Source organism: Neolamprologus multifasciatus, chromosome 23 (genome assembly GCF_963576455.1).
Source record: "Neolamprologus multifasciatus chromosome 23, fNeoMul1.2, whole genome shotgun sequence".
Lineage (NCBI taxonomy): Eukaryota > Metazoa > Chordata > Actinopteri > Cichliformes > Cichlidae > Neolamprologus > Neolamprologus multifasciatus.
This window is the reverse complement of record NC_140460.1, coordinates 15,126,876-15,140,401: the sequence shown is the minus strand read 5'-3', so window position 1 is coordinate 15,140,401 and position 13,526 is coordinate 15,126,876. Positions and strand designations below refer to the sequence as shown.

The following is a 13,526-nucleotide window of genomic DNA, read 5'->3' as shown; positions in this document are numbered from 1 at the left end:
CATATTTAGACCATTAGACTCGCCACAACTGACAATTAGGCTGTTGGCTGGCTCTACCACATAGATTTTCCCTGAGCCTTGCTCGAATTTTAAACGCAATCTTTGCACGGAGCAAGGAAGGAGCTACCTTATCAAACACTGTTAAAAAAAAATGTTGATTTGTTGAAGGAAAATAGGCCTCTTCACACACTAAATGTTCTTTATTTTCCTTGTGGGCTGAGATTTGAATGTGCTTGTGAAGTACATCTTATCTGAGCCAGATGTTTCCAGGTTGAGGCCACTTTAGTGCATGCGAGTTAAGGGGTGTTAAATGTAGGAAATTACATCAGCTGTCTTGAGTTTCACAGACAGACTACTGTCACATGTATCCTCATTTTGCGCCTGTAAACAGGAAATGGTAGGAGAGGAATGCTTAAAGTTGATCCACGAGCTGCCGAAAACCACACGAAAGCATGTGGTTTTCATGTATCAGTGTGCGTGTTCTTAAGCAATCTACCAATACTACGTTTTTAAAAATGAAGATCTTAAGAATACCCCTGCAAAAATGTTTTTCAGCATTGGTTAACACACTGCATTTTTGGCTCTAGTGTTTGTTTTACCTTGCTTTTAAATAGTACAAAGCCTCTTGCCAGAGCTCTCCTCTTCAGGAAGCTGTGGTCTACCTGCTGTCCGGCAGCCACCTGCTCTTTCGTGCAGAGCAGCAAAAAACATCTGCAGCTCGGAGAGAGTTGGCTGCCTCCTTTAAGCCCAGTGAGTAGACACCATATCGTCGAGGGGAGAAGAAGAAAAAGTACGGGGGAATAAAGATCAGCTCACAGATGTTGAATTGCAGATGAATGCTAATAATCCTAGAGCATGAACAAATTAAAGAAAAAGATCAGGGATCCAGATGTGTAGAGGAAGTGACTCCCTAGAGTGAAAATCCTGGCAGCAGAGCAGCGTCTCCTCCAGACAGGACAGAAAGGAATAACTCATCCTGGCATAAGGGCTGCAGACTCCTGCTTGTGTTGTGTTTGGGCCAAAGGGTCGCTGTGGATGTTTGCTGACTAGCCTCAGATGAACCTAGCCGTGCTCTCCATCCTTCCACTATCACCTCATTTAATAAGAGTAAGAACAAATGAAAGGAAATGATCCGCATCACAACTTCCAATTTTGTGTTGTTGTTTTTTTTCCAAATTGAAAATCAGAATAGTAAAACTGCAGAAATAGATTAAACAGTGTATTTATACTATCTAACACAAATGTTAGCATTTATAACTAAAAAGCTAATTACCCAGCATATTGAAAATGGGATACTTCAAATTAATTATTAAGCTTTAAAATGTTATACACAAAAAACTCTTTTCATATCTAGCACATTAACTGTGTCTTATTTCCTCGCTGTAAACTATCCAAGAGCCTATGGTATCAGGCTATTTTTATTAGCTTTGGAGAGGTTTACTCTCCTGCAGCCCTAGTCAGCATTACCTTAGATACTTCTGCATTTTCCAAACACAACAGTTAGTTCTCAATCCCCAAACATTTTATGCTGTAATAATAAAGAGAAAAGACAATGTTTTTTGGTTATTCTTGCAACAGTTACTACACCGATTCTATCCGCACAATGCAAAACAGTCTGTTTATTAATGTTTTACACATGGATTCACTGGTGAGGATTAACTTTTAGCCTCTGCCTTTCAGCACATTATATTCACAATTTGCTTAATTAAGCAGTAAACATTTCAGTAAATAGTGACTTTAATTGGCAAAAAGAAAGAAAGACAGCATGAGTGCACTTTACCTAACAAAAGCACACTTGCATCCTAAAGCGTGCTGGGAGATGTAGTCCTGGCTTAGCAGTATCATTTCCATCCATCAAGTATGCTTGGTTTACCTACAACAAAGAAAATAAACCTCAATGACAACAAAGGAGTGTCATCATTCAGCACCTCAAAAGGTCCAATATTTTTTAATAAAACTACAGTTGGCAGTCAGGATTCAGCAGCATACAAAAGGTTCAGGGAGGAGCATGGCTCGAGTGCCAGCAAAAACAAATGTACGTTTCTTTTATTGATCATTTAAATCTGTTCATTAAAAGGCAGCAGTTGCATGTTCTTGCTCTTGCTCAGAAAAACTTCCCCGCAGGATTACAGGGATGGCATAAATTGTAGTTTCTGCTGCTGCCCGAGATGTGTTCATTGGCACAGTAGAGGGCCGTGGTAACACTCTGGAGGCAGAAAACATTTGTGTTGGATAAGAACCAGGAGAGTGGATTGCGCAACGTTAATATGAGCTCTGTGCAGTATCTGCCATGGGGAGGGAAAGAGACAAACCATCAGACTAAAGAAGCTGTCCCAAAGGACAACTGGCCTCTCTAATAAAAGGTGATGAGTGGAATTTTACTCAGACTTTGTCATAGAGGCTCAGCCAGGCTGCAGATGTGTGACCACGTATCTTAGAGTGCAAGAAAAAGAGCGACTGCCAGGGGCTCACTTTTAGCTTTTCAGTCAATACAAGCTGTGAGATAACACACAAAACATCATATGTCAATTTGAGGTCGAAGTGCTGAGGTCATTGAAGGCACACTGTGCAGCAGTGTCATCGCTACAAAATTCAGCTGTCTGCACACTCACTGGCATAAACTCAGTTCTTTGCAGACTGAACGTTTCAGTCTGTTTATTCATAGTTGACATATGAATCTTATGTTTTATGTCCAAGTTTATCTAATAGATTATGGGATGTCTTCTTTTTACAATCTAAAGACCATAGTCATGCTTTTAGTTTAATAAATAAATACATCCATCTATAACATGCCACAATTTGTTTCTTCAGGCTACCCGGCTGTCTCAGGTAAACATGAAATGGAAAGTTAGCAAAATGAAGCCACTAACATTTGCTCATCTGCAGCGCCCTCTGGTGGAAATAAAATGCCATGAGCTGGACAACAATATGTCTCCTAGATCCGTGACCTGGCAGGATCAGAAATATTTTCTTTCTTTCTTTCTTTCTTTCTTTCTTTCTTTCTTTCTTTCTTTCTTTCTTTCTTTCTTTTAAAGTAGTATATTGTTATTATATTAACATAAAATTGAAATATTAAGACATTGTTTGGGTGAGTATCAGTGTGAATGTGGGAGTGTGTGCATACACAGCAAATTCAAAAGTGTTAAATGTTTTGGTGTTAGTAGTCTTAGAGTTAATTTTACTCTAAGTAGAGTCACATGCTTTTAATGTAACTCTGAGGTGTAAAATGATAGTAGTTAAAATCGAGTGTTAAAAATGAGTGTTTCTATTTCAAATCTGGAGGTGTTACAATGGAAACATTAACTCTTGACCTCTTAACTCTGAACTCCTAGAGGGGCTATGACACTAATAGAGTAAATTCACAGACTCCGCCCCCAGCACGGCTCCAATCGAAGCTGAAGTGAAGCCGTTTCAGAACATTTTGCTCTACATATTTGAGTTGTTTGCCATGCTTGGTAAGTCATTTTTTCAAAGATTGTTTCAATTATTATTATTAGCTTTTACTTCTGTGGCTCTTTGGAGTTGAGACAAAGCTGTGTGAAAGGCATTAGCCATGTTGCTCGCTGATAGCACCGCTTGCTGTTTTAGCTAGCTGAAAGGTATTGTTTTCGGCAAATACCACAGCCTTGAAAAAAAGCTTGCATGTGAATTTTCGGTTAAATTTTTTGGTCAAATACACCTAAAACAATGTCTAGAATGTGAAATGTTGATATAATGGTGCTACTTGAAGCCTGAAAACGATCTCCCATAAAAAACGAGCAAACAGCAGTAGCAGACGTCCCGACTGAGTTCTACGTTAGCATTTAGATCCCTCCAGAGTTTTGTGCACACGGTTTAGGTAAAAATGAAAAAGGTTGAGGTTTTACATTTAGTTCAGTATTACCTGTTGTCTGTGTCCTTATCTTTTGGGAAAATACTTTACACAAGTAATGTCTCAAAAAGGATTCCTTTTTTTTTTTTTTTTACTGTGCTGCAATTGATTTGTGCCATTAATTAGTGTCAACTAATTTTTATTCAATCTCCACATAGGATATGCTTGTGAAGATGGAATATGGGGGAGAGCAGAAGTGCGTTGAAGTTCCACAAAGTGATGAATGAAGGACATGCATATTGTATTTTGTATTTATTGAAATAAGTGATGAGAATGCTGTTATTTGCATTTACCAGCTCACCTATGTCAGACCTTTTGATAAACAAAATTCTAATGAAAGTGAGAACATGTACACTGTTACATCTTTCAGAAAATATTTTGAAATTGTGGTGCACAGTTCAGAATAAATGTTTTTCAAAAACCATTGCGTCTTTTTAGTAAATGTTTATTTCCAAAAGAAATTTCTAGAAGTTCAGAACAGTAAAATTCCCGCTTTTTAGAATTAATTAGAAGATAACTCTTACGTAGTTAAACTAAAATACTCTTTGAGAGTTAATATATAAACTCTTAACACCAAGTGTTAAATTATCAACTCCAGAGAGATTTGGTGTTTAACACTAAATCAGAGTTAACATACCAACTCTCCAAAAAGAGTTAAATTAACACTCTCTGGTGTGGACCCATATAGACACTTTAAAAGTGTTGAAATCAAATCTGACAGTGTTAATTTGGACATGCTGGATTTGCTGTGTACAATGGTTAAAATAATCATTTTCACTGAATTAAAGTATATTTATAACGGGTTGAGGTCACTGCTTAGAACGTTGCTAATCTAAACTGAGTAACATAATTACATTTGTGTGTGCAGTTATCAAAGCTTCTTAGTGAGGCCCTCTGACACTCTTCCTCTTTCTCTCTGTTGTGTTTTCAAAACCTCAAACACATCAGACGATTGATCAACAGGCTGCAAGAACTTTTATGTATTTTTAGGCTGATTAATTTACCTAAAAGCCAAACTGCCACCGGACCCACACAATAACACACAGAGATCCTGCACTGCTTTCATACGACCTTCTGCTGTGTTTACCAATAAATAGTTCAGTTGCATCTTTAGTTTTAAACACAATTCATAGATTTCACTTTCAAATCTGAAATTGAAATATGTGTATTAAAAAGAAATCGACCAAAACAGGATGGTAGCTATTATTATTTATTTATTTTTATTTAGGTAAAGACAAAGTGGGAAAAAATCCAACAGAATTAAGCTTTAGTTTTGATTTCTGAGCAGATGGATTTTACTTGATATAACGCTTCAGCTCTGTAGTTAGCTGCCACTCTGAAACAGAGTGCAGTGAATGCGGCCTGGGGAAATCCCATATTTCCATGGTCTGTACTTATTTGTATAATAAAACAGAAGTTAGAAAGTAAGATATATGATCATATACTGTAGAACTATATGTTAAAAAGTATGTGACAACTCATTTATAAATGAGGGTTACTTTACAACTCTCAACTATGCCAGTCATAATCACCATAAAGCTTTGATTTCAGGTATGTGGATGTACTAGACCCACTGTTGTTTTGTGCTATTTTGACCTAGCCGTTTTTTTTGACTACATTATACATTCAGAATAACATGGACCAACATGAGAAGAATAGATTGTTGGGTTAGAGAAAAGAACAAATCTATAAACTCATACATCCACTCTCTTACTTTTAGATGATTCATAAGACAAAAATAATAATTCTAGCTATGGCACATCTTAGGTAATTGTATTTTCTGGTGCAAATTTAAGCCGAAAATAATTAAAACGTCATCAAAAAGAGCCGTTAACATGCAGTATTTATTATCAAGAACAGACAGACTCATGACTGGAGCTAGTTCCTCCTGTATCCGTACCCAGCGGTAGTAGTATCCTTTGAATTCATGCACAAAGTACACTTAGCCCTCTCTGACTGAAATGAAAAAATAGTGCAGTATACTTTGAGATGCATCTGAACCTGACTGAACCCCTCCAGCACAGACAGACACTTCTGCAGTGAGAGAGATGAGTGTGTGGAGGAGTGCAGACTGCAACCCTGAGCCAAAGTCTGCATTCCACAGCAGTACAGTACAGACCAGCATACTGTAGCACATTTATTACAGCAGCCGGATGTGCAGGAAGCTGCTTGGCTCGTTGTGTGCGCTCATCGTGCCAAAGTTTGGGGGAATAACTGGCCGAGGCCTCAGAGCAAAAAAAGTACATGGTATGCTGCCACACTCCCACTAAAAACAAGCGAAAACTCCTGCACCACTACTGTCTGGAAAACAAAAGAATTCATTTGTGATATTGAAACTGACACAGAGTTGCCAGCGACACATGCTGAATACATTTCCAACTGGGATGGGACTTCACACAATAGATGATCACTATCAACAATAAAAATCACTATAGTGTACAGTCATTGCGAGATCAGAGTGCAGAGAGACTCAGTTGACTGTGGATCTAACTTTTCTGGAGGGGGAATCATTAAAACAGTCCCATCGCTTGATACCCCCCACGGCAGCGTTGCCCTTATACCCAATTGTTTCTCAATTAAATTGAAAGAGTTTGCAGCATGCAAGTGCAACAGTAAATAATACAGCTGCACGAAAGCTCAAAGACTGTCAATCAATTATCCCATTAGTGGAAAACTTTACAGAAGAGTGCTGTTTGTCTTGTGTGATTAATAACTGAAGCATGTTCCAGAGGGCCACACTCTGCTGCGGACTCATCGAGTCCATTTGAGGCCGATAACAAGGCAGATGGGGAGGGGGGGGGGGGGGTCCTGCCGTAACCTCACTGTTATCCAAACCAGCATCTCTTATTCCTTTGTGCAAAAACATTAACTTAACAACAGAACCGAGGTCATCCACTATTCTCTTTATGGAGCAATCACAGGAGGCAAAATGGGCTTTATTGAAATAATGAGCATACACATACAACATCTGACACAGACTCACAAGATTTCGCTGTGCTTTGAAGAGAACAAACACATCGGTGAAACTTTAAGCATTCTCTTTATTTCTCTTCCTCAGATATCTTGTGAAAAGAAAACAAATATCATCGCAGACTCCAAAGCACTTCTCGTCTCCCGTGTACAGAACTAATCAGCCTGTGTTACTCGCCCAAGGTCTTCCCATTTTTTATTAGCAACATTCAGCCCCCAGAGTGAGGCAACATGAAAGAGAAAGAAGAGCGCTCAAAAGATGGCTTCGTCTGTGCAATTTATGTCAATCTCACTTGCTTTAGCGTGTTTACAGAGAGATCAATTCCCAAACTCCGAGGGCCAACATTGTCAGAAATGAATAATTTACTAATGATAACCTTAAACTTTCTGTTTTTGCCATAATTGCCTCTGTAATACTCTTCCTGATTTTTTCTGCGCCAAACAGACATGACTAGAATCAAAGCAGCGCTGCTTGTTTTTTTCCACAGCGGTGACAAAAAAAATAATCACTTTGACCTTCTGCTGTTAACAGACTTGGAAAAGTAGCTTTCAAAGCGCTAACTGTGGAGTTATGATGTCTTCTAATTTCTTCGAATGTCTACACATGTTCCAAATTACTTATCTGGATTTTCTTTAAAGCATTTTTGATAAATACAAAGCTCGCGCTGACCAGTTTTCCTCGCCCTCTACTTAGCCCTTTAAACTAGTCTGAGGCCAACAGCTCAGTGCTCTGTTATATCCATTCCACAACTGAGAACTGTTTAAGATCTTGCATAAGCATTAGGGCGTGAATATCTGCGCTCCACGCATGGCTCATCAATGAATTATGGCCCACTGCTTTCTAAAAGATACCGCTGTGTGAGATCTGCTTAGCAGATGAAAAATTACATCTACATCAAAGGGCTACTCTTAAAAGTCCAAGTTTAGAAAAATTAATATTTGATAATGCTCAAAGTCTGCATAAGCACACAGGCAACGAGTGCCTGATAATCTCTTAAGAATACTAAAAGCCCTAATATGCCATATTTACTGATATTAGGGATTAAAACAGCATATAATATGCGTTTAAAAATCGTTTTGCATATCAAACTACAATTTGTGAGCAGTGATTTAATGGTAGTTAATAAGACTCATTTCAAAAGGCACAGTACAGATGGACACACTAAGTTTCTCTCTGCCACCTTGTGGTCATTTTCTCCAACTGCAGGGTTGAAGTGGAAATGGTGTGCAAAACATTTTTTTTTATTACTATCTTATAATATGCCTGACATTTTAGAACCTGATACGGACACATGTGAGGTGCACATAATATACAGCTGTTATTAAAGCGGTAAGCCACAAATATCATACTGTAGGTTTATAACCAGGCTATGACACAAATGATAAAGGCCAGAATTTATGGTCTGCGGGAATTTCCCATTTGAAAAATCCAAGCTGCAAAGTATCTTCTTAGTTATCTGAGTTGTTTTTGGAACTGCTACAAATACATGGGTAGTTTGACTATGTAGCTACATAAAGAAGTAGGGACAGCGTAACTAGACTGTCGCAAACTTTGTTATCAATTTATCAGCATTGAAATGTAACCACTTGAATTCAGCTTTGAGCCACTTGTACTCTTCCACATTATGATGATAAAACCTGATTTATTGCTATCATTTAAAAATGATCAAATAATATAATGTATATTCATACACAGACAAAGCTAACATGCAACACAGACTGATTCAGTACAAAGCGATGCACAGGCTGCATTACTCAAAAGCTGAACTGCACCTTCAGAGTGTGTCTGAGTGTGATAAGTGGTGCTCAGCCGAAGGCTTAACAGCACTCCTTTCTTTCAGCCCTACATTATGAGACTTTTGGTCTGTAATTTTCAAATGTCATTCAGAGAAACGAGGCTCAGCCATGACCTGGCCATCTTTGGGTGCTCCGAAGATACTTTTAAACTTTCATTTGATGTGCAGCTCTCAGCAGTGAGGTCTAAAAAGGTATTCTTCCTCATTTTCCCCCAGTATATAAACAGCAAAATGTAAATTTCTTGTATTAATATATTGACATTTCTCCCATTAAAACAAGTAAATAAGACACTGAATAATGGTTACTGTTTATAATGTCAGGCTGCGGTGCTGTAGTTGCTGTTTGCTTTTCATTTTAAAATCTGTTTTATGATGCTCCTGCTCTTTCACCTGCAATATCTGCAGCTTGTGTGCAGAACTGGGAAATGTTTCTACACTCTGGCCTTATCTGCGTCACCGTGTCCACTTTAAATCACTAATAAATCACAATTTTCTCAAAAATACTGCCTTTAACGACGCGGCGCAGTAATAACAGCGCAGGTGTAAATAATGTATTAATAAATGTCTGGGAAAAAGGTCATTGCTGGTTCTGAGCTGATGCAGACGTGTGACTCACGTTTCAACTCGAGCTTGATTTATAATTGAAAAAAAAAATAGAATTTAAAATGCCGCAGAGTGGTCAGGTGCTGACCTTGAATTCAGACTGAGGTGTGAGGCAGTCGTCATTAGCGAGCCAGTTCACCTGTGCTGCTGGAGAGAGAATATATGAATTTGCTGCATCTGACGTGGTGAACTTGGTAATTCGCATACTGTCTTGTGCCCTGTGATTTAAACTGGTTGTCTGCCTCTCTTTGTTAACCAGCTTCAGCATAATGATGTAGTTTTCTGTGATGTTCCAACACCATGGCTGGAGGCAGGAGTTTAGTCAGCAGCGTGCAGGATCAAGAAAAAAAAAAAGTGAGCCACTGAAAATGGAGAAAAATGGCTCGCAGTACCCCAAGGTAGGAAATAAATTGCAGACGATAACTAGCGAAGCGAGGCACAAACAGCATAATAAATTGTTCGAGATTTTTGCTCTCATTTTGCAGAGCAAAATCAAACTTTGGAGTGCGCAGTTGGCAGGCCATTAAAAGAATTACTTCATGCTCTGAAAACAGAGGGATTGTGTCAATCCCTATATCTCACACAAAAACGACAACACGCTCCTCGGAATTGCTTTGTGTTTTCTGCCATCTAGGTGGGTGCAATGACGAGCTCAGATCATAGCGAGGCAAGCGCAAATACAGTAAGTGACTTGGAAATATCTCTGAAAGAAACACATCTCTGTTGAATAAGGCGCTAAACCAAAAGTTAATACACACTGGCGTGGAGTAGATAAATATTTATGCACAAATATTTATGTCTTACAGTTTCGCAATATATCAATATTAATGATTAATGATCTGCATTCCACACTTTTAATAATTTAGCAAAGATAAATAAGTCATATTTCGCCCACTCTATAAATATGCAACAGTTCTGGAGAAATTTTTGTTGTCTGCAGACTATCTCTTGTTGATAATAGCAATCACTGGAGCAATGTACGCTGAAAGATTTGTTAGTTGTTTGCTTAATCCAATTAATATTTCATAAGTTTGTGAACATGAGAATTACCACTCCAGCAGTGATGCAGGCACCACACGCAGACTAGGTTTCCCCAAATGCAATGGTCAAAGACATTACTTCACACAATAAAAACAGTTAGTTTTAAAATCCACTATTAAGTCTGAGCTTTTGCTATGAAGTAAAACATAATATTCAGACTGAGGTGTTTTTTTAGACTCTAGAGTTATGTTAAGTGAAATTTATGCAGTACGATTGCACCAGTCTTTTGGATATGTTTGCTAAAATCTTCTGCACGCCATCCAGAGATCTTCTTCAGCGTCTGAGGTTCGTTAATCACACGCCCTGTCCCAGATTGTCTAAAAGGAATCATGTGGAGCAAGGCAACATTAACAAAAATGTTAATAAATACCACCACAGTTCTCTGAAGCACATGATGACACGCTTTTCTTCCCCCTGACTCATGAAGTTTGAAAAGCACCGTGGTTTTCCAGTGGAAACATGGAAATAACACTTGGGCAAGAGAAAACATGAGACGGTATTAATAATGCATTCTGCATCATTATGCTACAATTTAAATGAGGGTTAAAGCTCACTGCTTTACTTGTACAAGACCAATTGGACATTAAATATACAACAGAAGAATTTTTCCTCCACCATATTCACTCATTCATTGGAGGCATTTTCAAATGCAGTTCAAGGTCACATACACTATGAGACATTTAACCCCTTCTGTCCTGTCCTGCTTGCAGTTCAAGTTTTTATTTCAACTGGGGGAAGCACAGTGTATCAAAGGATACGTGCATCTCGATTAAAAATGTAATGCAAAATCTAATCTAATGCGACTAAAACGTTTTGAGCTTATTACTATTATTATTATTATAAAGTGCGTGTTTCTGTAAGAGCAGGCAAGCTCAAAAATATTCATAATCAGGTCAAGGTCATTTATGCCATTCACTAATTGTTACAATGTCAAATTCGAGGACGTTTGATAATCTAACAGTGCAAATGCGCCGTTTTCTTCGGACTAAGGTGGACACAAGGTGTAGGTGTGCAGTTCGGATGACGCTCGTTTCTCTACCTCCTACCGTGAACACCCCTCTCCTGCAGTCCAGAGTGCAACCTGCGTGCTTTTACAGCAAAATGGCGACAGTCTAATAGAGGGAGAGAAGACGGTGTCAGGCGCAGTGACAAACTTGAAGACATGAGCTCTCGTCCTGAGGTAGGTGTTACAGATGCGCGCAGGGATACGTCGTAGCAGGTGCGGTCATTAGTCGGTGATGTGTCACTTGTGTCGTAGGTCGCTGTGGAGGCAAAACACCGCAGTGAGTGATAACAGGCAGCAGCTTTGTAGTCTTACCTTAACTTAAGTTGCTTCACTATTGCGACACTCACTCTTTGTCCAAGATATCGCTGCTGGAGTTTCTCCGTCTGTGGGAAGAGCAGCAAGCTCGCTGTCGCATAGCCAGTCAAAGTAAAGTCGCGGCTCTTAGCTAGGGAGCTTTTTGCTGAAAAGAACAAGACATAGCAAACTGAAGAGTGATGCAGGACACTAATAAAGTTTTAAGCTGCCAGAATTGCCAGTGGCTAAAATAGAATTTAATTCAAAGAGCATGCAGGCAGGGTTTAGACCCTAAGTTGGGCTTTTAGTGGCTGAGCTGGCAATACAGTGGAAAAACACTACTGGAGAAGCATTCGTTAAGGGAATAGATGAACGCATGAGTGAGGTTGCATTCGACCTTGAGTCATAGCAGTGGCTATGAACTAAATGCATGTAGTGTACTGGGAACGATACAGCATCCTGTAGCAGCAGCCTGTACTCGCTGTCACTGGGTGACAGGTGAGGAAGTTCTGTTAATCAGTTAACCCACAACACCCAGTCAAGATGAACATACAGTAAGAAAACTCTTTCCTGAAAAGCAACAATGAACTTATCAAGGGGGCGCCTCATGTGGCGTTTGGAGAAACATTGCTTTATTATAATTTTGTTTAGTTATGAGCTCAGATTTATATTTCTAATGAGTGTTTCCTGTGATTTTAGGGTTTTACAGTTTTTTGCTGTGAGTGTGCATCGCATTCCTGTTATCACCTTTATGCTGGAGGTTTAGTCAAATCAAAGTGTAGACCTACATAAGTGAGTCCATCACTCCCTGCAGGTGTCTAAGGAGGAGCTTAAACAGCTATAGAAAGAAGGCAGCTGCAGCTTAACAGCCTAGTGTTGGTTTTACCGCATTAGTATACCGCAGAGAGTAAAGGAGTCAACTGCTCGACTAAATAAATCAGATGGTTGAGGCATGTTATCCACGAATTGATTATATGTCACTTGACAAGGTCAAATATTTTAACCAAGATGCCTGAAGTCCCTGAATGCACAGCATAGCAAACAGTTACGTGTTCTCTGTTGGCCTGGCTGGCTGCTTACACAGCTATAAATGAAGACACGTGGGACTTCTTAAATGGGAGTACACTGGCCTGAATTAGCAACTCAGCTGAGGAACAGCTGCAGAGATGAGATATTTTAGTAATCAGATGCTCCCACCAAGAATTTGCAGGAATATATCAGACGGGAGGTTTTCATAGAACCACATTGACTGGAGCACTGTAGTGTTCACACCACTAGCTGTTTCTCTTGGTGGTGAACATTTCAAGCCCAGTTCAGTTTCCACTGGGCCTGAAACCAGATATTGTTTTCATTATTCTAAACCACATAAAATGCTGGAAAATGGCGAAAATGTCCAACCCAGAGTCCAAGATGATGTCAGTGAGTGCTTGTTTTAGCCACTCAGCAGTGCAAATGCTCAACTACTGCATAAAACAGTAAAAAGCAGGAAATCAAAACAATTTTTTTTTTTTAGCATTTTTGTCCAATATTTTATGTAATGTGGTGCAAAATATTTTGTTAAACTAGTAACTGCTTAACTGACTAAAGACATTTTAGCTCCAGTTGACCTATTTCTTAAATTTTAATCCTCTTTGACAAAGCTTTTCCTGATTTTTGGTAAATAGTGAATGGACTGATTCTTATATAGCGCTTTTCTACTCTCCCGGAGTACTCAAAGCACTCTATACAACATGCCTCATTCACCCATTCATACAAGCACTTCTAAACACAAGTGCAAAGTAATCTACATTCACACGCATTCACACTCCGATGAACGCATCGGAGGGCAACTTGGGGTTAGTATCTTGCCCAAGGATATTTGACATGTAGACTGGGGAAGCCAAGGATCGAACCACCGACCTTCCAATCAGTAGCTGATCTGCTCCACCCTTTTTGTGTTCAATTT

The 13,526-nt window shown here is 39.1% G+C and overlaps 1 protein-coding gene and 1 long non-coding RNA gene across 3 annotated transcripts in view; one reads left to right on the top strand and one right to left on the bottom strand.

The window, feature by feature from the left end:
• Window positions 1-3,944: 3,944 nt before the first annotated feature.
• On the bottom strand, window positions 3,945-12,164 carry LOC146491242 (uncharacterized). Its single transcript, XR_014872253.1, has 2 exons — window positions 11,635-12,164; window positions 3,945-11,543 (listed from the first exon to the last, which is right to left on the bottom strand). It is a non-coding gene; the product is annotated as an uncharacterized LOC146491242 (long non-coding RNA).
• znf644b (zinc finger protein 644b) overlaps window positions 11,164-13,526 on the top strand; it is a 31,136-nt gene continuing 28,773 nt past the window's right edge. Inside the window, exon 1 of one of the 2 annotated variants that reach the window (XM_085150397.1) lies at window positions 11,164-11,461. The gene's annotated coding sequence lies outside the window, so the exon portion shown is untranslated. The remainder of the gene's footprint in view (window positions 11,462-13,526) is intronic. The other variant, XM_085150396.1, reaches the window with a different exon arrangement.